The sequence below is a fragment of the Dromiciops gliroides genome, chromosome 3, assembly GCF_019393635.1.
Source record: "Dromiciops gliroides isolate mDroGli1 chromosome 3, mDroGli1.pri, whole genome shotgun sequence".
NCBI lineage: Eukaryota > Metazoa > Chordata > Mammalia > Microbiotheria > Microbiotheriidae > Dromiciops > Dromiciops gliroides.
This window is the reverse complement of record NC_057863.1, coordinates 292,565,619-292,591,769: the sequence shown is the minus strand read 5'-3', so window position 1 is coordinate 292,591,769 and position 26,151 is coordinate 292,565,619. Positions and strand designations below refer to the sequence as shown.

General features: G+C 34.5%; 1 pseudogene; it reads left to right on the top strand.

Moving 5' to 3' along the window:
- Positions 1–614: 614 nt before the first annotated feature.
- LOC122747494 lies at positions 615–14,178 on the top strand (annotated as a pseudogene).
- The last annotated feature ends 11,973 nt before the right edge of the window (positions 14,179–26,151 follow it).

Sequence of the window (26,151 nt, the reverse complement as noted above, 5' to 3'; positions counted from 1 at the left end):
CATTGGCCCTGGATTCAGGAGGACCTGAGTTCAAATCCAACCTCAGACATTTAACAATTACTAGCTGTGTGACCTTAGGCAAGGCACTTAACCCTAATTGCCTCACCATAAATAAATAAATAAATAAAAATAAAAACAGAAATATGCTGAGTTGTTGAAATAACTGATGTGACCTATTAAAACCAGTGCTTGATGCTGAGAAGGGAAAATGGATGGAGGGAAGAATGACACTAAATATGACAGTTTTATATAGAAATTTAATCAAAGTACATTCATTCCTATAATGAGGAGACCCAAAGAAACTAAAAATCGCCTCAGAAAATAATAATTTTATATACTAAGAGATAGGCCAAGAGCAAAACTACTTTAGAATATAAACTTGTTTATAAGATCTTATGGAAAAGATAATGGAAAATCTTGAACAGGATCTCCTTGTAACACAGCATGAAGCTGTGAAAGGAAAAAAAATAAAGACTGTTTTTGAGACTAAACTAAATAAATTCTTCCTTAGGTAATTCAAATATGAATCTATGTGAAGGACTATGAAGGACAAGACACAGAGAAATGATAAGGAAGATCTGTAAATACATGTATTACTCTTCCCCCCATCAACAATGATAGCTACATCACAGTTGCACTCCAACATCATAGTCGTAGATGTGCTAATAGAACAAGTGGAGATGACCATGAAGAGCACAAAAAGAGGAAAAGCAGCTGGATTTGATGAAGTATATTCAGGGAAACCCATGCTGGGAGCACAAAAAAGCATCTTAATAGTTTTCATTCCCTCAAATCTCTCCCCATAACCATCCATTCTCTACATCAGCAGTTTGGAACCATTTGATATCAGGCCCCTTAAAATGCTCTTTACACTTTTAAAAATCATTAAGGACCACCCTCAAGCACTTTTTTGTGGGTTATATATATATCAATATATACTGGATTAGACTTGAAAACATTTTAGTATTTTCATGAAAATAATTTTGATCTCACATACCCCCTTCAAGGAATCTCAGGGACCCATAAGGTCCCTTGCTTGAGAACTACTCCACTATATGTCTGCCAAACGTTTTTTGCACTTGAAGCACAATGTCATTAACTTCCTCAAGAAATTTCAATTTCTTCTTTTTGACTCTAGAACCAAGTAAACTTCTCTGTTAAGGACTTGAATCCCTTCATACTTGGCCCAAACCTATTCTTCCACACATATAGTCTGCCTTCTCTCACTCTATGATCCAGCCAAATTGGACTTCTTACCATACTTCACACATGAGACTCTATTTCTTATCTCTGTGCCCATGCATTGTCTTTCTTATATATCTAGCATGTTCACCACTTCTTATAATACCGTATTTCCTTTAAAACAATGTTGAGGAGTTAGATTCTGTATGATTTTTGCCTGTTTCCCCAGATGCTAGTGTCTGCCTCTCCTCCCAACAAATTATTTGAATTTATTGCATAAACATTTTCTATATGTGTTTTCATACAGATATTATCTTACTTGAGAGAATGTAACATCTTGGAGGTCAGGTACTATTTCATGTTTCTCTTCATATACCTAAAGCCTAATACAATTCTTACAATATAGTAGGTGTATAATGTCTGCTAATTGATCTGTTGATTAATACAATTTTGACAGTGTTGAAGGATAATTTCTTAGGGTATTGGAAGGAAGACAATATTCACAAGGTATGGAAAAATCTCTAAGAAGATGTTAATTACTACTGACTCATATGCCTACTTTCCCATAGCTATACAATTTTTATGAAAATAATATGGAGATACACTGATGGCAATCTTGAAGAGAATATTAGAAAGGATAGTAGATTTATTCTAACAACATTTCACAGTAGATCTCATCTTGTATCTTCAGGAAATTCATTGACAGAAGTAGAGATTACCAGATACCACTATACTTATTGTCAACAGATTTAAGAAAAGCATATTTTTTAATGCAGGAAAGCAAAGTTCCATTTTAGGACTTTCCCATGCTTATCTTAAAATGATATAAAATCCCATGAAATGTACAGCAAAGTGAATTTTGTTTGAAGAAATCTTGACCACTAATAGCTAATGAAGTATAATATATGGAGAAATTTGCTAGCCAAAACTAACATGGTCAAACTCAATGTTAAGGAAGACTCCCAGACCAGCTATATCTTCATTCCTCTCTAGGTTTCATGCCTGACTCTTGTAGACTTTTTCTACAATGTCTCTTTTGGAAACAGAAATCCTTCAAGGACTTTTTTTTTAGTTTAATTTTTATTATGAACCTCAAGAAGAAATTAAACCTGTTCTCTATTATTTTAACACACATATAAACCCAGATGAAAAAAATACTATTTAATAATAAAATGAATTTGTGGGGTTTTTTTGTCTTTTAATTTTCTACAATATAGCCTGGAGAGTTATGGTATGTTATTGTGCAGAACTCTAAGTTTCCCATGTAAAGAATCAAGAGCAATTAAATGGAAGCAAAATGAACTGCTAAGATATTCCAGTGCTCTCTTTTGGAAGCAGTTATATAGAAGATGCCAGTCAGCGTGATAAGAAAAATCTCAGATGATATAATATGGAAATTAAATTAATGAAGAATTGAATGTTTTATAGTATCTTGAAGGGTAGAACTTACCAAAGTATTGAAAATAATCAAATCCAAGACTTTTAAGAAAAGCTTCTTTAAACCAAATAAAAGTTAATAATTCCACAGTAAAAGTAACTCCCTTCTCTTTTAATACTTTGGTTTAGAATTAAAAGATATAATCTTTTTTAAAGGTGTTACCACATTTTATTTTAAACAATAAGAAAAAAGTCATAAAACAGGATGATATCACAAAAATAGAGTTTAACTGAAGAATATTTTCAGTGAAATACATATTATTTCACTATATTATAAAATGAGGATAACACAATACATGTTAAATTATCAATATTTGGTATTCAACAAATATGTGGTTGAATGAATGAAAATTTGAATTTGTTTTTAATACTTACATCTATTTTTAATAAGTACTATCTCCTAGTTATATGCCCCCTTTCCTACCTTATACAACTTCTCTTCCATCACTTTGGGACGTTAGGGTAAGGAAAAAAATATATCTATTTATCTAATTATATCCTTATAGATATAGAATAACTACATGCCATATTTGTGTGCTTATATTCTGTAATAATAAGTAGACACTCAAATAATCATTTCAGGAGACATAAAATCTAATCATTTTGGATGAGCATAGATATTAAATATCTACCTCATTAAAAAAAAAAACCTTCACATTTTCACCTCTTCGCAACTTTATATAATTCTGAAGAGATTTACTAAATGTAGATGTTTCCTGATATGAATTAGCTCCTAAGGCTGGGAATTCCCAAAATCCCTTCCTCAAAAGTTAATTTAAATTTATTCCAACATTTATAGCTTATAATAGACCACTTTCTTACACAGGAAAGTTGTCAAACATTTTTCTGCAAAGGGAAAGCTTACTTAGCTTTTGAAAAAATACATATCTTATTCAGATTTAAGTTAATACTAAGGCTAAGAAAGAGGCTGTGTGGTCTGGCAGGGTTTATCTCTAACACTGGGAGCTCTGGGTTAAATGGTATGGACATTTTATTAGCTTGTTCAGCATAATTCCAAAATTGCTTAACGTAAGTTAAATCCATATCTTGACATTGCTGCTGTATTGAGGGGTATTTTACCTAGATGAAGTCAAAAGGTAGGCCGCTAATGAATACACTTTTGTTTTTATCTATAAAAGGAAATAGATGAAATGGTCCAAGGAAATATGGGATAATATATAAATAATCTAGGTTATCAAAAGTACTTGAATATATAGACAAATACTCAGGTAATGACCAGCAATGTTTCCCCCTCTTTCTAACTATTCTGACAAAGAAATTATTGATGGATTCACCATAATTTTAATGCTTCTTTTTTCTTCTGTATTGTGATCATTATCCATGTATGCTGCTTAGGTTTTCATGGAGCAATAGATTGAACTTTTGAAAGATACCATTTCAATGAATGAATAAACCAGCTTTTGTTTTGTTTTTAGCATGACTCTGTGAAGGACTCCGAAGATACAAAGACAAAAATGAAATAGGTCCTGACCTCAAAGAATTTATAAGAGGAGGGTGTGTGTGTGTGTGATATAAAGGGACTTTGGGGGCATGGAGACCTGAAAGTTAGGAGTGTCCATAAAAAGGGCATGAAGGTAAAGATAACAAGTGAAATTAACTCTGAAGGAAATAATAAATTTGAAAGGTGGAGATGAGGAAAGAGTACATTCCAGGCATGTGAAACACACTACTACAAAGCATGGAGACTGGAGATGGAGTGTCTCTGGAGAAAAGCAGGAATTCTGGTTTAATTGTATAATAGAAGAGAAAATGGAGTGATGTATCCTAAGTTTGAGCAAATAGGCTAGAATCAGATGCAGAAAGTTATTGTTAAGGTGTAGGGAGCCACTGAATTTACTGAAGAGGAGACCAACATGGTCAGATCTTCACTATAAGAAAATCACTTTAATAACTATATGGAAGGTGGATCAGCACAGGGAGAGATGAGGCACGGAAGTCAATTAGGAGTCTTGCAATATTCCACATAAAGGAGATGAGTACCAGAATTGATATAGTGGGAGAAGGCAGATATGAGAGATGTGGAGGTATAAAGGACAAGATTAGGTTGCATACCTATGTGAATGGAAGAATAGTTGTGTCCTTGATGGAAATTTTAAAAGTTTGGAAAGGCATGTATTAGAGAAAAGAGGGTTCTATTCTGAATATATTGACTTTGATTACACTCGTCTAAGGAATCTAAAGACTTTTTCCAGTCTAAAGCCTTCTCCCTACATGATGTAAGTTTTTGACCTCTGTGATAATTATACACATCATCACCCAATTGCTGCAACTTGAAGTTATGGAAAAAGTGGCATCTGAGATCATGTCTAGTTTAAAAATACTGTGACTCTTCTCTCTGGCCCCAGAATCAAGGGCTATATAAATTTAACAAGGAATAGATTTAGGTTTGATGTAAGGAAAACTTTCAGTAACAATAGTGATCTTCCTTAGTGAATATTTCTTTCCTTCTCAAGCTGTCACTTACTTGATCTCTAGTCTTCTCTGGGAATAGTCAGTCAAGTCAGTTAACTAGCATTTAAGAACCTTCTTTGTGAAACAAAGACAGTTCCTGATCTCAAAGTCCTTACAGAAGATAACACAAATGAAAACAAAAAAAGCCAGGTTGGGGTGGGGATAGAATAGAGTAGGGAACAAATATCAGGTACAATCTAAAGCAGTCTCAAAGAAGCTGATGATAGAGAGAAGACAATGCTGAATTTTCTCCATTTTGAAAAATTGTTTTTATTTTATTCTGAACTTAAGAAATAAAATAAGCATTTCCATGAGAGTAGAGTAGAAAAAAATGTGTGTACATGAAGCTATAAATCTATTACATACAAGTTGTTATTCCTTTTAAATATAGAATAAAAATATCATGTAACCTTCACTTTCCCCCTTTTTTTTCCTTTCCCTTCCTATCTCCCCCCTGTAAAGTTGCTATCTGCATGGGGCTAAAATTCTAGGTAGACTGCCTAAAAATCTAATGAGTGGTTGCCATAAATTATAAGCTTTAGCAGGAGTTTAGACTTTTAAGTATTTATTAAGAAGCATAAGAATTTGGGGAGGAGAGAGAAAGAGGCCAAGATGCCTTCATCTATCTATTTAAGGGAGCCAGCATCTCTGCTCCATTCCACATGAGGTCCCGGTGAAAAAGAGAACCCCTTGCCCCTTCTTCGTCCCAAGAAGCCTCTTGTGAAACAGGAAAAAGGGCCATATACACACACACAGCTCCAAGCTAATTGGTTGATAGCTTTGATCGGCAGTACGAGCAAACGACACTTGCTGATGCCAAGGCCACATGGCTATGTCCTCAGGCCAGAGCTCACAAATTGTTCTTCCCAGCAGGGGGCGTTATTACAACTCTCACACTCCCAAGATAGTACCATTAGACACAAATATGTACATATATGTAAAACCATTCTGTACATACTTTTATGTACCAGTTCTTTTTCAGAATGCAGTAGTGTCTTCTTTCACATGTCATTTGTAGTTAATTTGAGTATAATATTCAAAATGACAGTCACTCAAACTTGTTCTTAAAATAATATTGCTGTTATGGTATACAATGTTCTCTCAGTTCTGTTCATTTTGCTCTTCATTATTTCAAGCAAATATATCCATAATTTTTCTAATGTCATTGAGTTCATCATTTCTTATAGTAGAGTAATATTCCATCATGATGATATACCATAACTTGTTTGGCCTTTCCCTAATTAACCCGCACCCCTACAATTTCCAGTTCTTTGTCATCACAAAGAGAGCTGCTATAACTATTTTAGAATGTATAGGTCCTTTTCCTTTTCCCCCAACCATCTTGAGAAACAGACTTAAGAGTGGTATTACTGTGTCAAAGGGTAAAGGCAGTTTAATAACTACTTAGACATTACATGGTTAATTAGTTCACAGTTTCACCACCAGTGAATTAGTGTTCCAATTTTTCCTTATCCCCTCCAACATTTGTCATTTTCCTTTTCAATGATTTTAGTGAATCTGATAGCGGTAAAATAATATTTCAAGATTGTTTTAATTTGTATTTTTCTAATTAATAATGCTTTGGAGAATTGTTTCATAAAACTATAAGTTGTTTTGGAAACCAATGGAAAAATGACAATTCATACCCTTTTACCATTTATAAATTGGGGAATTACTTGTATTCTTAAAGATTTGACAAAGTTATTGATATATTTTACATATGAGACCTTTTATCTGAAAAAATGTCTATAAATTTCGCCCCAATTTTCAGCTTTCCCTTTGATCTTGGTTACATCTATTTTATTTCTACAAAACTGTTTTAATTTAATATAAAGTTAATATAATTTAATTTAATATAAAGTTATTCATTTTACACCTCACTCTGCTCTCAATCTCCTATTTATTCATAAATTGTTCACCTATCCTTAAGTCTGATAGATAATATGTTCCATGTTCTTCAAATTTTCTGGTAGTATCTCACTTTAAATGTATCCATTTCACCTTATCTTGGGAAATGGTGTAAGACATTGGTCTATGCCCAATTTCTGCCAGACTGTTTTCCGATTTTTATAACAATTTTTACCAAATAATAAATTCTTATCCCTTAAACGTTAGCTTTTATACTTGTCATACTAGAGGTTAGTATAGTCACTTGCTGCTGTAAATTGTATGTCTACTCTGTTACATTGATCTATTTTTCCATTTCTTAGCCAATGTCAGATTGTTTTGATAATTACTACTTATAATATAATTTAAGCTCTGGTACTGCTAAACTTCTTTCCTTTACATTTTTTTTCAATATTCCTTTTATATTCTTGGCTTTTTGTTCTTCCAGATGAATTTTGTCATTTTTTTCCTAATTCATTAAAATATGTTTTGCTAATTTAATTGGAATCACATTGAATATATAAATTAGTTTAGGTAAAATTATTGGCCCTGCGTTCACATGAATAATTAATATTTCTCCAATTATTTAAATTTGATTTTATTTATATAATTTTTAAAAAAATATAACTTTGTTTATATAGTTCCTAAATTTGTTTTGACAAGTGTATTTCCAGGTATTTTATAGTCTAAAGTTATTCTAAATGGAGTATCTCTTACTATCTTTTCTTGAAGGGTTTTGTTTGTGATATGTAGGAATGCTAATGATTTATGAGTATTTACTTTATATCCTGCTACTTTGCTAAAATTATTGATTATTTCAACTAAAATTTTACTTGTCTTTGAGATTTTCTCTTTAAACAGAGGTTCTAGAGCACATGACTCTGCCCGCCAGTCAGAGGGTCCAATCAAAGGAGCAGAGGGTACTGATGAAATGAGAGTACTGAAGCAGATTAAGTCTTTCAGGATGAATAAATGTCCTAATGATGAGTTTCCCGGAGAAAAAAGGCATGACAGAGAAATGAAAAGAAGCAGAAAAGCAATGTAACTGGTGGGAAATGGGGAGAGGAGTGGCAAAAATCTTCTATTCAGTGAAAAATATTTTCACACGGGTCATATGCTAAACATTCTGGAGATTCTAAAGCCCTGTAGGTCACAATCTAAACCCCATTCCCCATATCCCAATACCAACCCTATATTTCCACCCCCTTAACCTTTTTACCCCTAAGTCCTGGCCAAAAATTACCCAACCCTGCCACTATGCCATCTGGAATGGCTGTTCCATAAGCAACAAATTTCCCTTCATACTAAATATTTTCCTCTCCCATGTTTTCCAACTTCTAGAAATCCTTGAGATCTGACTCCCACAAGATGATAATATCTGCCTGGCCACCATTTCTTGTACTGACTACATTCTTACTCATTCTCCTAAGTCACTAGATAAGGCAGGAGTGTTGGAATATACCTGTCTACCCATCTGCATTTTCAGTTTCTTTCCCGGCTGCCCTCACTCAGTACTCTCCTCCTTTGAGATTTATGCAATCCATATATACATAAATACATATGCATACACATATACACACATACATACATACATACATACATACATCAGCAAGTTCATCAACTAGTTCAGTACATTGCTCACAATTTTTCTCTCCTTAGATCCTGTCCTCATATTAGGGGAATGCAAAACAAATGTTGATTTTTCCCTCAAACATCTTAAACATTCTGTGCCTCAACCTACTCACTTACCATGAACTCTTCCTCCACCCCACCTCAGCCACAATAAAGATAGTCATAATCTTAATCTTGCCATTGCCTACAGATGTACCACCTCCATAATTAAGAATTGTGAAGTACCCTTATAGGACCATAATTTATTAGTTTTCCACCTGTCTCTCTCCCTTCACTTACATAACCTACTCTTTACCTGCACCATGTCCTCCAATCATTCAAACCTTCACTTTTCTCCTAGGCATCCAAGTACTAAGCCACTCTCTCCTCTTCTCCCCATCTTGATATATGGTGAACTAGTTTAACTCTATACTGTTTTCCCTCTCACAGTTTGCTCCATTTAACTCATTTCTAATTGTGTTCTGCCAAATCACAGCTTTGGACCACACCTATCATCTATTCCTTTTGATCCTAAACACATGATACTCAATGAAGGTGAAGAAAATCATGCAAATCTTCTGACTGTGTGCACTAGAAAATTATGCCTAAAACCTCAACTAGGATCTAAGTGCTACTAAGCAATCTTACTATACCTTCTTATCAATTCACTACTCCACTCTCCATAATGACTTTTCCAAATCTCTTCATTTCTCCTCAAACCTTTCATGGCTCTCTCTTTACCCTACTCTCTCATCTGAGAGCATTGCTTCTTGCCTACCTGAGTAGATAATGACAATTGTAACAACAAAAAACAGCAACAACAACAATAAAAATAGCTAGCATTTATATAGCACTTCAAGGTTTGTAAAGGTTACATATATCGTTTTATGAGAAGCTTCATGGTGAAATATTTTAATAAAGAAATCTTTTAATAAAATAAAATTCTCTCTTTCTCCCTTACATAAAGAAAAGTGTTACAAAATTGAAATTTTATTCCATATTTCAATGCATCATATTGAATCCCTTCAACAAGACAAACAAAACCTATCCATGACTTCTCATCTTCTGTGATCTTTTTACTTTTATTTTTCTGTATGTATATTTTTATCATCATCGTTATTATTGATTTTATCAACAAGCATAGATATTTCAATATACAAAGAACAAACAAGAAGACTGCTGTCTTTCTGACATTTTCCCACACTACTCCAATTCAGAGACTCTAGGATCTAAACAAATTAGAAGGGGCAGAGCCAACATGGAGGAGTAGACATGGCAATCCAGCCAAATTCTCCCAAAATTCCCTTCCAAACAACTTGAAAATAACATCAAATTGATATCTGGGGTGACATAACCAACAAAAGGTCAGAGCAAGATATTGTCAAGTCCAAGAAAACATAAACAGTTGGTAGTAAAGGTCTGATACAAGAATAAGAACAGACCTAGAGGGCAGGATGCAGCAATACCAGAAGTCAGTCTTCGAGGCAGCTGTACCAGCAAAGCTCTCAGTCTAGAGAGAGTAAAGAGATTGAACAACTGGTAAAAAAAAAAAAAAAAAAAGATTACAAGAGACCTAGATCTAGCACTGGATGCAAGATCAGGCATTGATTGGCAACTTCATTGCCCATATTCAGTTCTCACCAACAGTTCCAGGGTAGAGAGGAATCAGTCACAAGGGAGGAGGGGCCCTCATCACAGTTCCAGGGGAGAGAGAAGCAATTACATTTGTACCTACAGGGAATCCAGAGACCTCACAGTTTCAGGGATTAAAGGATCATTAGTGCTTGTATGTGTATGGCAGGAGGGGTCCTTCCTGGGAAAAAGAGAGTGAAGACAAGGAGAACTGTGATCATACCTCTCCTAGGATAAGAACACATGGGTAGCACTGAAAATTTCAAATCCCCAGAACTAGTTTTGAAAACAGTTATGTAGAAAAGTGTGAAGTTTAGAACATTACATCTCCACTCCCAAGTGAAAAGAAATCAACTTTAACATAAAGTTCAAAGTCAAGAAATAGGCTGGAAAAAATGGGAAAAAAACAACCCCTTTCCCTAAAATACTACCATTGTGGCAGGGAAGAGAAAGACACAAACAAAGAAGACAACATGAAAAGAGCTAAAAGCAAAAAGTCAAAGAAAAATGCTTCTTAGATATAAACACAATAAGATTTCAAGGAAGAGTTAAATAAAGTTAAGAATGGTAGAGAAAAAGTAGGAAAATAAATGAGAGTGATGCAATAAAATTATGAAAAGAAAATTAACAGCTGGTAAAAAAAAAAGGCTCAAAAATACTGGACAATTCACCTTAAAAGAAAAGTTAGTCAAATGGTAAAAGAGAAACAAATATTCACAGAAGAAAAGAACTTAAAAAACAGAATTAACCAAATGGAAATAAAGTGTTATAAAAACTCTGAAGAAAATAATTCATTAAGAATTAGAACTGGGGAATTGGAGGCTCATAACTGCATGAGATATCAATAAAAAAACAAAAAAAATGAAAAATGAAATAAAATGTGAAATATCTAATTGGACAAAGGATATATATGTACAAAAAATTTACAAAAGTTCTTTTTGTGGTGTCAAACAATTGGAAATTAAGGGGATGCCCATCAACTGGGGAATGGCCAGACAAGTTGTAATGGTGATTGTTACTATTGTGCTATATGAAATGACAATCAAGATGGTTTCAGAAAAAAAACAATAAACTGGGAACAACTATGCAAATTGATGCAGAATAAAGTGAGCAAAACTAGACCACTGTACAAAGTAATAGCAATACTGTTTTGATGACCAAGCATGAAAGCCTTAGCTACTTTTATCAGTACAATTCAAGACAATTCCAAAGGATATATGATGAAAAAATGTTATCCATCTATATAGAAAAACAGGTAAACTCTAAGTGCAAGTTAAAGTGTAATTTTTTTTCCTTTAAATTTATTCCCTTTTTTTGACATAGGTAACATGGGAATATGATTTCATGAAAAAATAAACAAACTGGATTACTTTCTGTTTCCTTTAAATATCCCTACCTTTTCTGCTTCCAGACCTTTTCCCTTCCTTTTTCCTATGACTAAACTATACAAATCCACTTTCTCTATGAATCCTTTTCCTGATTCCCACCAACCAAGTTCTGGCTTCTGAGTTAATGTAGCACTTTGTAGCTTTCTTTTTGCACTTATCATGTATTATTTTGTATTTTTTACCTGTGCAATTATTGCATTGCCTTACTCAGTTGTAAGAACCTTGAGGTAAGAAGAAAGGAAGAAAACCAAACATTATTAATGTGAAAGACTCAGGTCTACCTAATTCTTCACAAAGCACTCTATTACACCACCTAGCTGTTTCTAAGACATGAACTCATGAGTTCAAGGACTTTGTCTAATCTTAATATTGACCTTTCCCTATCACCTGTGTCTTTTACCCCTCGACTTCAAACTGGCAATCATTTTGTAGGCAGCCAAAGTATCTGTGGACCAATCAGTGGAGTTTCTTGTGGTCTTTCAGCAAGGAAATTATTTAAACATGCATTTCTATATAAAGTGTCCTTCCAACAAAGTTGCATAGCCTATAATTTCACCAAGTTAATTAGCAAATTCACCAAATTAATCAGAACCTTTTTCTTTAATTACCACCCCCAAAATGCAGTTTAAAAAAAAGTAATTTCAAATAGTAGGAAACATGAACAAAATGGGGAATCCGGGAAAGGCTTCCAGTAAGAAGGGAACCAGAACTTTGCTTTGAAAGAGTTTGGAAATTTGAAGAAGTGAGGAAGAAGAGAGAAGGGGGTGTATATGAGAGATGCAAAACATGACAACACATTTAGAGTTAAAATGCAAAAAAGAGAGTAAAGAACCAAGTATAAATTAAAGGTCAGATAAATATGCATTGAACTTAAATATTGGCTTTCTTATGTATAGTGTAGTTGAAAGACTTGCTGATTAAGATTTAGCAGACCTGGATTTTACTCTTTAGTCTTCTAACTTGACTTTGGTCAAATTAATCTTCTAGGACATCACATGACTTACTTATAAAATGAGATAGTAGAACATTTGAACTCTATAGTCCCTTCTAGTTCTAAATTAATGATCATATAATCTCTTTCTATGTTCTTTTCCAGATCTAAATCTTATGATACAATGAACTGACAATTTTTTAAATTAATAAAGTATTTTATTTTTTCCCATTTCATGTAAAGATAGTTCTCAACTTTTGTTTATACAGGCTTTTCAATTTCAGATTTTTCTTCCTCCCTCCCCTCCCTCCCCCCTCCCCTAGACAGCAGGTAATCTGATATAGGTTTTATATATACATGATCAGAGCAAAGAGCTACTCCACAACTATTCTCACTTGTCTCAGATTGAGGTAGCTATGTTTTAGTTTGTGCAAATCATAATTTCTATTTATAAATAACTTTTAAAATGTAAAATCAATTTGATAGATCAAGACGGATAATATAATTGACTTTCCGGTGTTATTAGCATAAATCTTTTTGTGACGTCCTATATTGGGTGGCAAAGGCCTTTTCCAGTTAGCAATTATGTAGGAACTTAGTGTATATACTGTAGGGAAAGTGAGTTACAAGTGTGGCTCATGGTCATACACAAAACTGAAATGTGGCACTAACATCCCCTAGCCTGGGAATGAGGATGAGAAAAGTTTGGGGTGGGGGGTTGGGCGGGGCTTGCAGTTGTCATCTCTGTAGTCTTCATCACCTCTGTCACAGTTGGCTTGTTTTGGCTCGACCTCAAAAGCTGTATTTACCACAGCCCTGGATTTGGTGTTCAGCAGACTCCTGAATAGCTGAACTACTTATAGAGCTCCATCAACTGATCAAGCAAACTCTGGAAGAATACTCCCGAAGTGAACATAGCCTGATCAATATCCAGAAGACATGTGAGGAATGCAGACAGAGAACAAAGCTTCGAGGTCTCTACACCACAGCCAAGGCTGATGTAGCGGCAGAGTGCAATATTCTGCGTAGAGCTCTGGATGAGATTGCTGAAATCAAGACTCTGCTGGAAGAAAGGCACATTGTGGCCAAAATCGAAGGATTGTGCAATGATTCAAAACCCCCACGGAAAACCAAGTGCCGAGGGGTGCTGAGGACTCTGTTGCAACAGTCAGCCATGATATTGCCCCTGTGGATTGGGAAACCAGGAGACAAGCCTCCACCCCTGTGTGGGGCCATTCCAGCTTCAGGGGACTATGCAGCCAAAACAGGTGATAAAGTGGCTACTTGAGTGAAAGCTGTGGATGGAGATGAGCAATGGATTCTGGCAGACATGGTCAGTTATAGTCATGTCACCAACAAATATGAAGTGGATGAAGATGAGGAAGGAAAAGAGGCACACCTTGAGCGGAAGGGGAATCATACCACTCCCACCATGGAAGGCTAATCCTAAAACAGACCCTGAGGCCTTATTCCAAAAGGATCAGCTTGTTCTGGCTTTATATCCTCAAACCACCTGTTTCTACTGGGTTTTGATTCATAACTCCCCCACAAAGGTCCCAGGAAGACTACTCTGTCCGGTTTGAAGATACCTCCTATGCTGAATCATGGACTTCTATTCCCTTGCCTTTGTTTACCTGACTCTTCTGCCATGACCTTTGAAGGGGGGAATTAATGTATTATTCTCTGCAGACAAATACATAAACATCCCTGTCCCCCCACAAAAAAAAACCTGAAATGTTATGTAGAGATTTATTAAATAATATATCCTCTATGCCTGACCAGAAATGGGAACAAGATGCTACATACAGTCCTATAAATCTAAGAAGTGTTTTTTATGTTATCACCCCCTCTCACACTAAGAGTTTCTTGAGACAAATGACTTTTAAAAATTTTGCTGTTTATATCACCAGAACTCAAAATAATATTTGGAATATCATGAGTTCTTTTTTTTTTTTTTTTTTTGGTGAGGCAATTGGGGTTAAGTGACTTGCCCAGGGTCACACAGGTAGTAAGTGTTAAGTATCTGAGGCCGGATTTGAACTCAGGTCCTCCTGAATCCAGGGCTAGTGCTCTATCCACTGCACCACCTAGCTGCCCCCATAAGTTCTTAATAAATATTTTCCCTAGATTTCCTTAGACTTCAACTAGTTTCAGTGGTGGAAGTAAGAACAATTAAAACTATTTAGATATTCAATATAGTAACTAAAAGGGAGGACTGCTTTTAAATTGCTTGGCCAGTGGCAGAAAGATGGCCTTTAATTGTTGTTTGTCCTTCTTTCTTTTCGTCCTTCCACCACTGCCCCCTGCGGGGCAACGGGGTTAAGTGACTTACTCAGGGTCACACAGCTAGTAAGTGTCAAATGTCTGAGTCCAGATTTTAACTCAGGTCCTCCTGAATCCAGGGCCAGTGCTTTATCCACTGTGCCACCTAGCAACCCCTTGTCCTTCTTTCTTGAAGAGGACCATGACAGATATCATGGCTTGCCCTGAATTGGATTTAAGAGAGGAAAAGGTTGTGCAAAGTCATCAGCCTCACTTTTTCCTCCAGAGCTATATGGATCAGAGACAAGATACATTATCAGGACAACTGGACATGGTCCTGGAAGTTTAAGTCAATTGAGGTTAAGTGATTTTCCCAGGGTCACTCAGCTAATAAGTGTGAGGTCAGATTTGAACTCAGGTCTTCTTATCTTCAGGGCCAGTACTCTATCCACTGCACCACCTAGCTGCTCCCTTGAATTGTTATTTTTACAATAAAGATCAAAGGCCTTATAGCACTTATAGCTTTTTCCCTTGAGATTCAATGCATGAATGCCAACTTAGACTCTGTTAGGAAAGGGAAGAAATAAAACTTCTAGTATATCAAGTTCTGAACATAAGAGAAAAACATCCATTATAAATATAGCTATACATAAATGTATGTCTATGTGTATGTTTTCTAACAAGCAATATTAAGTCATTTGCTTTCCAGAGGAAGAATGGAACTTAAAAGTTTTAAGAAGAAACATATCCTTATGCACATCATAAAAAAGACATAGTAACTACAATATAAACACAATGAAAGGAATTATAGCAGTCATAGTTTTATGGGCCATACAATACAGGGCTAGATAATCATCTAGTCTTGTCATCAAAACCATAGGGAACTGGGCATAGAATGGATTATGCACATAGCTAGCTACCACAGCAGATTCAGGAACTAAATGGAAAAAAAAATCATCCAGTTGAGTAAAAAGTTAGAAAACCAGGTAAATAGTAAAGTGATAATAGTGCATTGAATGGCAGTTTTATTGCATTGGACATATTTTTGGTGTGAGTTAGCCATACTTCCATGTCTTAAAAGAATAAAGATTTTCTCCCATTATCCCTTTCCTGTCCAAACCCATGAAATTACTTTTCATTAAGTGATGAGTGATCATCATTACTTTTTATCCTTTCAACATTTCATTTTTTTCAATTACATATAAAAACAATTTTTAAAATTCAGTGGTTTTAAATTTTTAGTTCCAAATTCTCTACCCCCTCCTTTTCTATCTCTCTTCTTGAGAAGGTAAGCAATTTCATATAAGTTATACTTGTCAATTCATGCAAAATATACTTCCATATTAATCATGTTGTGAAAGAAAATACAGACCAAAAAAGAAAATAAAGGACAATAAAGTTTTTAAAATGCTTTGATTTGCATTCAAATTCCACCAGTTCTTTCTCTGGAGGTGGATATTGAGGCAGATAGCATTTTTTACTCATAAATCCTCTGGAATTGTCTTGAATCACTGTATTGTTGAGAATAGCCAAGTCATTCACAATTCATCACACAATATTTTGCTGTTACTATGAGCAGTGTTCTCCTGGTTCTGCTCATTTCTCTTTGCATCAGTTCATGGAAGTCTCTCCAGGTTTATCTGAAAGAATCCTGCTCATAATTTCTTACAACACAATGGTATTCTGTCATAATTATATATGGGAACATGTTCTGTCATTCACCAATTGATAGATATTCCCTTGATTTCCAATTTTTTGCCACCACCAAAAGAAGGGATATATATAATTTTTTACATACAGGTACTTTTCCTTTTTTATCTCTAGGGAATACATATTTAATAGTGATATTTTTGGGTCAAAGGGTAGGCATGGTTTGGGCATAGTTCCAAATTCCTCTCCAGAATGGTTGTATCAGCTCACAAATCTACCAAGAATGCTTTAAAGTCCCAATTTTCCCACATCGCTTCCAAAATTCGTCATTTTCCTTTCATGTCATATTAGTCAATATAATAGGTGTGAAATGGTATCTCAGAGTTGTTTCATTGCATTTCTCTAATCATTAGTGATTTAGATTAGTTTTTCATATCTCTGTATAACTTTGATTAATTCATCTGAAAACAGTGTTCATATCCTCTGATCATTTATCATATCGAGATTGACTTGATTCTTACAAATTTTATTCAGTTCTTTATATATTTGAGAAGTGAGGCTTTTATCAAAGAAACTTGCTGTAAATATTTTTCACAGTTATAAATACTGCTTAATACCAACTATCCTATTTCCCCCTGTTTATCCTTCTCTCTCTCTCTGTCTCTGTATCTCTGTGTATGTCTCTGTTTCTGTCTGTCTCTGTCTCTCTTTTCACCTTTTGCTTCTAGCCACTGCCTCCTCTAATCCACTGTCTTTTCTGTAAGTCTCTATCCTTCTCTTATTCCCTTTCCTCCTATTTCCTATAGGCTAAGATAGATTTCTATGCCTTCTTTTATGACATTATTGACCTCATTTTACCTCTCTCTTCCCCCTTCTCCCAGTGCATAACTTTCTCACCCCTTAATTTATTTTTTTAAATCTCATCCCATCATAGCCAACTCCCACCCATTCTCTCTGTGTATGTATTTCTAATTCCTTAATAATGATAAAGTTTTTAAGAGATGAAAGTGTCATCTTCCCATGTAGGTATGTTTTTGGTTTTGTTTTTGGTGAGGCAACTGGGGTTAAGTGACTTGCCCAGGGTCACATAGCTAGTAAGTGTTAAGTGTCTGAGGCAGGATTTGAACTCAGGTCCTCCTGACTCCGGGCCAGTGCTCTATCCACTGGGCCACCTAGCTGCTCCCCCCATGTAGTCATGTAAAGAATTTAGCCTTATTGAATCCGTTATGGAAGCTGGAAAGGGAGGAGCATCATATTCCAGGGAGCTGAAATCAATTAGAACTGCAGTTCAAAAATTGAGAGTTCTCTGAAAATTTCAGGTCCCAACTCTCTATAAAGGAAAGCTTTTGGAGAATTTTAGTGTTCTACCCTCTAGCCCTCACTATATTTTTATGAACACAATGAAAAATGAATTGTATACTGCAAGGCATCTTCTTGAACTAGCATCAATCTGAAATACTTACAATTGTAAATGGAATACACACAGAAATTTCTAACATTTTCTATTATTTTGTAAAAGTTCAAAGTTTAGTTGTGGAATTAACTTCTATTTAACATGTGTAATTGTCAGGATATTCATTTTTGTTTATTTTGTTTTGTTTTGTTTTTTACTTTTAAAAAGGCTAGAGATATGTTATTCATAGGCATATAATATAATGACAATTCTTATACATTCAGTTGCTTAAATAATTCCTCAATGTGTAGTGTAGTTAAAAAAATTGCCTTACGCTAATAAAAAGGCTAGAGATATGTTATTCATAGGCATATAATATAATGACAATTCTTATACATTCAGTTGCTTAAATAATTCCTCAATGTGTAGTGTAGTTAAAAAAATTGCCTTACGCTAATAAAAAAAGGAATTTGAAATTTAAAAAACGCACTGTATATAAACCACATCAATGACAACTGCTTTGTATAGATAAAAATTATATTTACATACCTCAAGCAATCAAAAATTTATTTTACTAGCTTGTTCAGAGGAATTAGAACTCTATTGATATCAAATCACATAGATTTCTTAAATGGCATTTTAAAATTATTTGGCTCAAAATGTTGTTGAAATTAAACTCCTGTTTCTGATTGTTTATTAGATAGCTCACTGGCATTCTTCTAAGGTCAGAATTTGGTTAATCTAGATATTTCCAGTTGATTTTCCTAAACATTTCTCAAAGATCTCTGCCAGTAAGAGAAAGGGTTCAAACGTTGTATATTGCTTACATCTGTAACATTCAATTACTTAAAGAATATTTTTATCTCCGAATAAAAGAGCCAATCTTGCTTCCATTTTGTTCTTTTTCTTGGTTCATTTCTGATTACATAAGGGAAAATTAAACTGATAGTAAAAGAGTCCTATCAACTTAGTTTTCTCTTTTGACTTTTGATGAACACAATAAGACCTTCAAGGATGCAAACAGAAAAAGAGCCTCTCTAATTCTACCTATAAGACCAGATTCTGTAGCCAAATTCAATCCAGAAAAGCACCCAAATCTAGTTCCCTTGTATGATTCTGACCTAAGTATGAACAAAATCTAAACCCTTGTTGCATGTGTGTGTGTGTGTGTGTGTGTGTGTGTGTGTGTGTGTGTGCATATGCATGTGCATACACACAGGCACACACAAACACAAAGTTAATGGGACTTGGTCTGCAATAAGAGAGGTTTAATCTTCAGGAGAAAAGAAATGAAATTGTTAGTTCCAATATACTGTATGATGTAAGACCATCTTTGAATTATTATATTCATTTCAATGACTCTATATTTCAGGCAGTACACTGACAGTCTGAAGAGCTCCCAGAAAACAGTGAACATGGAACATGATAACTGTCTTCAATAATTTGAAAATACATAGAAAAAGATTAGACTTTTTGTTCTTGGTCCCACAGCAGGAAGCAATGGGAAAGAAACTTCAGGAAGTCAGATTTAGCCTCACTGCAAGGAGAATTTTCCTAACAATTTCAGCTGTACAAAATGCCAATGGGGTGCATCAATAAGCAGTCAGAACCCCTCACTAAAGTTCTTCAAGTGATTTTTAGATAATCAGCCATTGGGGAAGTCCTTGTTCAGGTACATGTTGGAATAGATGGTCTTTGGAGTCACTTCCAGGTCTGAGATAAAGCAAAGGACAGATGCCTCTGTCTATAGGACTGACGGAAGAGCATACAGAGGAGGATTTACTAAGCAAATTCTTTTTTCAAACATGTACTTGCCTCTTTGGGCACCTAGGTGCCACAGTAGATGGAGCACTGGCCCTGGGGTTGGGAGGACCTGAGTTCAAATATCACCTTAGATACTTACTAGCTGTGTGACCCTGGGCAAGTCACTTAACCTCAATTGCCTTAAACATCTGGGGCCATCTCCAGTCATCCTGTTATATATCTTGCAACTGGACCCTGATGGCTATAGAGGAAAGATTGAGGTCAGTGATCTACAAAGCCCTCCCTCACAAATCCAATTCACTACAAGTCATAATATCACCCAGATGTCATGGCCCTCTTAAGGAATGAAGGACAGACAACAATATTTCTCTTCAGAGCAGTACCTCCAAAGTAGACTAGAACTCAGAGGAATTTAGGTGGGGTAGTGGATGGAACACTGGACAAAGAATCAAAAATACCTGAAATAATTAGCAACCTCAGATATTTATAAATCGTGTTGCCTTAGTGAAGTTATATAACCTCTCTTCTGTTTTCTCAACTGAAAAGTGGGGATATTCAATAACACCACCCAGGTTGTTGTGAGGATAATTGTAAAGCACTTCACATAAAAGTGGACAGACATTAAAGAACTAAGATCTCCATTAAGTCAGAATTTGAATAAAATCCAAGCCTTCTAAGCATATACTTTTATAAAGTGCAATTATGAGCAAAAATAAAGTCTTCTATGAAACTTTGCTCATGACTTATCTACATAAATAGTATTTTCTATGTGATGGTTAAGTCCACTACACATATCCAAAACTATGAAATAATGACAATAGTATTACATATTTACCGAAGTTACTGTAAGGATCAAAATAGATAATATTTGTAAAGTGTTTAACACTATTTGATATGTAGTAAACATTTAATAAATCTTATATTCTTCCTCCCATGGTGTGTATGATTTATGCAAGGGTATTATTGCTGTCCAATCTCACCAGTTCAGTAGGAGCAATTGGGCTTACTGCATTTTAACTTATGTTAATATTCCCTAGAATTCAAAATTCTTATTAAAAGTGACTGAAGATTCTTTTTTTTTTGTTTCTTTGTTTTCATTTTTGTTTTTGTAGGGCAATAAGGGTTAAGTGACTTGCCCGGGGTCACCCAGCTAGTAAGTATCAAGTGTCTGAGGCCAAATTTGAAATCAGGTCCTCTTGAATCCAGGGCCGGTGCTTTATCCACTGTGCCACCTAGCTGCCTGTGACTGCAGAGTCTTAAACCCAAGATATTATTCAAACTATTTTGCCCCACCAAATATTTTAATACTTCTTTGATAATTGGGGTCTATGCTACAAAAATCTTGAGGTATATATGGAATTAATATTTTGAATATTCTATGTACTGTGTTTATTTTATAAATTTTCCTTATAGAAGACAATCAGAATTAGAGCATGAAACTTAATGCTAGCCACATCACTATCAAATCCAGTTTGTACTTATCATTAGCATAACTAAAAGTTCATATTTGTTAACAACTAGTAGATGTCTATTTAAACTTATGAGATGCTTTCAGGTCAACTGTCAATAAGCAGTGATTTGATTCTTTTCCTCTGTGAATATTCATATTTAATCAAAGTAAAACTTTTACAGTAAAGAAGTCAAATGGTAGAATATAGGATTTATAATTTATATTCTCCTATTCATATAAGTTGAAAAAATCTACAAACACTATGAGGATCATTGATTAAATAGGAAGTAATGCTCATGCACAAGTATGCGATGAAATGCTGTAAATTTTTCTTAGCAAAAATATTCCTTCCAACCATCATGTATATACACAGATTTAGTTGTATTGGTAAGTAAAACATATTCACAAAGATATGAGAAAATAGTTTACTTTTTAAAAAATGCTCCTATGTAAAGATAATACATTTTCTAAGGTTGATAAATAATATAATTTATTATGCTAGTTTATTTTTTCATAATAACCTTTCCCATCAGACAGCCAAATAGAAATCTATGTCATGTGACTAAAATCTAAAATCACTCTTGTGCTAGAAAAGTGAAATGTATAATATGGAAGAGTAAATTGACAACCTGCCCTTGTAAAACAGAATATATACTATGATGGTGAAAATAATTACTATAGACACAATTTGGGGGTAAGCTTATTATCAATTTCTACTATTAAACGATTGAACAAGCATCTCCTGATATTTTCCTTGTCTCAAGACAGCACACATAGCTACCTGTCCAAATTTTTTACCCCTTTTTTGAAAAGAGGCAGGTCTATGGCTGTCTCTCTCAGAACAAAGATCTTTCCTTGTGGTCAGGTCTTGGTTCATATACCCTTCCACTGTGGATGGTCCATTACACAGAAAACTGATCTAATCGGTTAGCAGTATTCAAATCTAATTAGTTGACAAGATTTGAAGGTGGGTTGTATTAAAATGTGGTCCAAGGATGACATCAGAAAAAGGAATGAAAAACCCCTTCTCAAGCTGGTCAGAGCAAACTAGTTTCATCAGGGTGTGGTCCTTGGGCTATCTAGACAAAATGATCAGTCTTCACCCAAGACTCCTTTGTGAGCTTGAGTTTTGGGTGGGTTTGACCAAATAAGATGAATCTTACTTTCAGGGAGAACTCAGACGTTCCGTGGGGGAGGGACAATGGACTAAGAAAGAAGGGAAGATTTTTAATTTTAATTTTTTAAAAAATAAGCAGTTTTATTCATGGTTACTTTGGGGTTTCAATTTTATCCCTCTTTCCATCCCTCCCCTGAGGTAGCAAACAATCAAATATGGGTTATACATGGATAATTATGTAAAACGTTACTATATTTGTCATTTTGTACAAGTAAACCTGATTAAAAGAAAAAAATGAAATAAAGTGAAAAATAACATGCTTCAGTCTGTTTTATCAATATCAGTTCTTTCTTTGGAAGTGGATAGTATGTTTCAGCACTAGTCCTTTGGGATTTTCTTGGATCATTGTATTGCGAATAGTCAAGTCATTCACAGTTCAAGCAATATTTCTGTCTCTGTTTACAATGTTCTCTTGGTTCTGCTCACTTCACATAAGATATTAATTATTATTAATTATTTCTCATAATACTTAACTGATAACAAATATGCTGAAAAAATATTGGTAAAGACATGTATCTGAGTCATTCTGGAGGTTCTTACATACATTGATGTGAGGCACATATTTTAGTACTATAGAACAAAATAGTGTGACTGTTGTAGGGTTAGGACTATTAAAGTTTAATTAAACTGGCCAAGTTAAAGGACAGGGGTCTGGGGTAACTCTCCTTGAGAAAACCAACACACCTTGGGAAGAAAAAGAGATGAGCCCATTAGGCACAGCTACTGCCTCAGTGGTGCCAAGGGGAGAGATAACTCCAGAAGTGAGGACCACTTCCCCTCATTCCAGCTTCCCCCATTCCCAAAGGGAACTTTCCCAGTCAAATGATCACCCCATCTGTCCCTCCACCATCCATCCTCTATGAAGCTTTTGCCTTTCTCTTGCTCAGGAAGAAAGATATCTCAGAAAACAACATCTCTGGAACTATCTCCCCTTGAGACCCCTCTCTAGGTTTCCTTTCTCTAGTACTTATATAAAATATTATTCTATTCTAATTGGATTTGTGTGAGAGGGTATAATTCTTTAAAGAGGAATACCTAAGGACTCCCAGACCAACCAAATTCCTCATGACAGTGACAAAATACATTAATTTATGGTACAAGTTCATAAATTATATGCAAAGAAGAATCATTTTAGTAAGTTAAATAATACATAAAAATATTATTTTTGTTTAAAAAAAGCTCTAGTAACTTTTCTAGTAAATATAAAAACAGTGTAAGGAATCATCCTTTCCCTATTATTATTTAACATAATTCTAGAAATGATAACAAGAGCAATAAAACAAGACCAAAATAATCCATATGAAATGAACATAAGCAAAAAGGAGAAAAACTATCCCTATTTGCTTGTGACATGATGATCAACTTACAAAGAAATCAATAGAAAAAGAATCATAATTTCTATAAAGTAGCAGGATACAAAATAAGCCCTTAGTAATTGACAGAATTGTATGCATCAATAATAATATCCAAGAGGAAAAATATAATATTTTAAAAAAATTTCCCTTCATTTAATATTCAAATTAAAAATACACGACCAAGATACAAATAAAATAATTAAATATATATATATATATCAATTTTTTTAAAGACTAGACTGACTAGCCAAGATGGTAGAGTAGCATGAAGTAGTAAAACCAAGCTATCCCACTACCTGTACCCAAACATCTAGAAGACACACAAGTTGAGTCCTGACTGAGAAATCTAAGAGCAAAAAAACCAAACAAAACATTACTATTCTGTTCCACATCACAGATCCAGGGAAATACCAAGAAGGGGACTTGAACCTAAAGTTGGTAGTACAAGATAAGGAGCAGTCAGGGTCCAAGGCACGGTAATGAAAGAAGGGCAATTTCTGCAACAAATAGCAGCTGTATGGCTGTGACCCCAAGAATGGAACATGTTATCACTTACATCCTTTACCCCTCTGAAGCCCACAGTGAAATAACCAGGATGAAAGTCTTAAACCAAAAGGTATCTGGCAGTTCTTTTCACTATGAAATTATAGAGCTCTGCAACTGGCTGATCATGGCTGAGTATAGTATAGATCCCTGGAATTCCAACTAGGTGTATTGTTCTCATGAAAACTTGGATCAAAAACTTGCTGGGTTCAGATTTGTAGGCTAATAATTAAACTTTGCCTTTGATCAGACCATTTGGGCAGCACTAAAAGTTCACAAGTCTACATCCAGAGGTATCCTTGAAAATCTGAACTCATTATCATCCAAAAAAAAGCATCAGAAATATGCAGGAGATCATGAAAAGAACCTAGATATCTCCCTCAGAAAAGTGCAAAACCCAGCCTTAACAAAAATTTAAAAGTCAAAAAGTAGGCTAAAAAAAGGAGCAAACAAACAAAAATAAATATAATCATTATGACAATGGGGACTTTTAAGACACAAAACTAGAAGAAAAGCATGACTCTAAAACATACAGGGTAGGCCAAAAATGATGAAGGGGTTTCAATATTTAATAACTCCTTCATTTTTTTGCTTTTAATTTACAGTGCTATAGCATTGTATGATATATTTACATATGAATTTGCATTACATGTAAAAAATCAAATCTTGTAATAGTGAGAAATAAAGAAAAATGTTTTTCTAGTTATTAAAATATTGTGACATTTGCCCCACCTTCTTGAAGCAAAACCTGAAAGGAAAACACAATTTGAGCACAAATTCAACTAGAATTTTTAGCATAAATGAAGAAAGTTAAAAAATTAAAATGATTTTATAAATGAAATGAGCACCATGGGGAAAAAATTGGAAAAGAAACAAGAGCTGTGGATAGAATAATTGGAAAAAGAATTAGTAGCTTGGGCCAAGAGGTCCAACCATAGCTAAGGAACAAACATCTAAAAATTAGAATGGATGAAATAAAAGTTAATAACATCACGGAATAAGAAAACATATTAAAATAAAATAAAAAGATTGAAAAAAATGAAGGAAATATAAGGTATCTCATAGTAAAAACAACTAACCTGAAAAACAGATTGAGGATACATAATTTAAGAATAGTTATGCTTATGATGGAAAATGCACTCCGCATCCTGAAAAACAAAAACCAAAACCCCCCCCCAAAAAAAAAACCTGTGGAATCTGGATGCAGATTGAACCATACTATTTCTACTTCTTTTTTATTTTTGAGGGTTTTCCCTTTTGTTCTGATTTTTTCACAACATTACTAATTCAGAAATATGTTCCATGTGATTATACATATATAACCCATATTAGATTGCTTTCTGTATTGGGAAGGGGGGAGGGAAGGAAGGGAGGGAGAATAATTTGGAACTCAAAATCTTATAAAAACAAATGTTGAAAACTATCTTTACATGTAAATGGAAAATAATAAAGTACTTTTATGATTAAAAAAGAATAATTAAGGGGGCAGCTAGATGGCGCAGTGGTTAAAGCACTGGCCCTGGATTCAGGAGTACCTGAGTTCAAATCCGGCCTCAGACACTTGACACTTACTAGCTGTGTGACCATGGGCAAGTCACTTAACCCCCATTGCCTAAAAAAAAAAAAAAAAAAAAAAAAAAAAAAGAATAATTATGCTACCTGAAAGTCGCGATAAAAAGTGACCCTAGATGTTATATTTCAAGAAATAGGAGAACTGCAGGAATTTCTTATAATCAGGGTGGGAAGTGAAAATACAACGAAAGCAATCACAAAATGAAAATTTCTAAGAACGTTATAGCCAAAATCCAAACCATCTATGTTAAAGGAAAAACACTGCAAGCAGCAAGAAAGAAAGAATTCTAGTACTGAGGAACAATAGTCATTTAAATGACTGTTATTTTTAAGCACTTGCTTTGTGCCAGACATTGTGCTAAATTCTGGGAATACAGAGAAAGACAAAAAGCAAAACAAAAAACCAAAAACCCACAATCAACCAACCAGCCAACCAAAACACCCT